We start from the raw sequence: 275 nt of genomic DNA, 5'->3' as shown, positions 1-275 counted from the left end.
GGAGGAGGGCACTTTGGGGATGAGCACTGAGTGTTATGTGGAAACTAATTTGACAATAAACTATTTGTAAAAAAAAAAAAAAGCTTTTTAATGAATAAAAGCAAGGCAAGTATTAAAAAAAAAAAAAAGATTTTGAGTTTTGAATCCCAACCACACACGAAAGAAAAATACGCAGGAAAGTTGTGGCACAGGGCAAGGTGATTATCCTCCCTATTCTGTGAGGACTGCCTGAATTGTGGGGCATATCAGTTCTCCTGTCTGGGGACGAGACATTG

This window comes from Hyaena hyaena, unplaced genomic scaffold (genome assembly GCF_003009895.1).
Source record: "Hyaena hyaena isolate Hyena2069 unplaced genomic scaffold, ASM300989v1 scaffold_1450, whole genome shotgun sequence".
In the NCBI taxonomy this organism is placed as follows: Eukaryota; Metazoa; Chordata; class Mammalia; order Carnivora; family Hyaenidae; genus Hyaena; species Hyaena hyaena.
The sequence above is the reverse complement of the archived record's forward strand: the minus strand, read 5'-3'. Positions refer to the sequence as shown.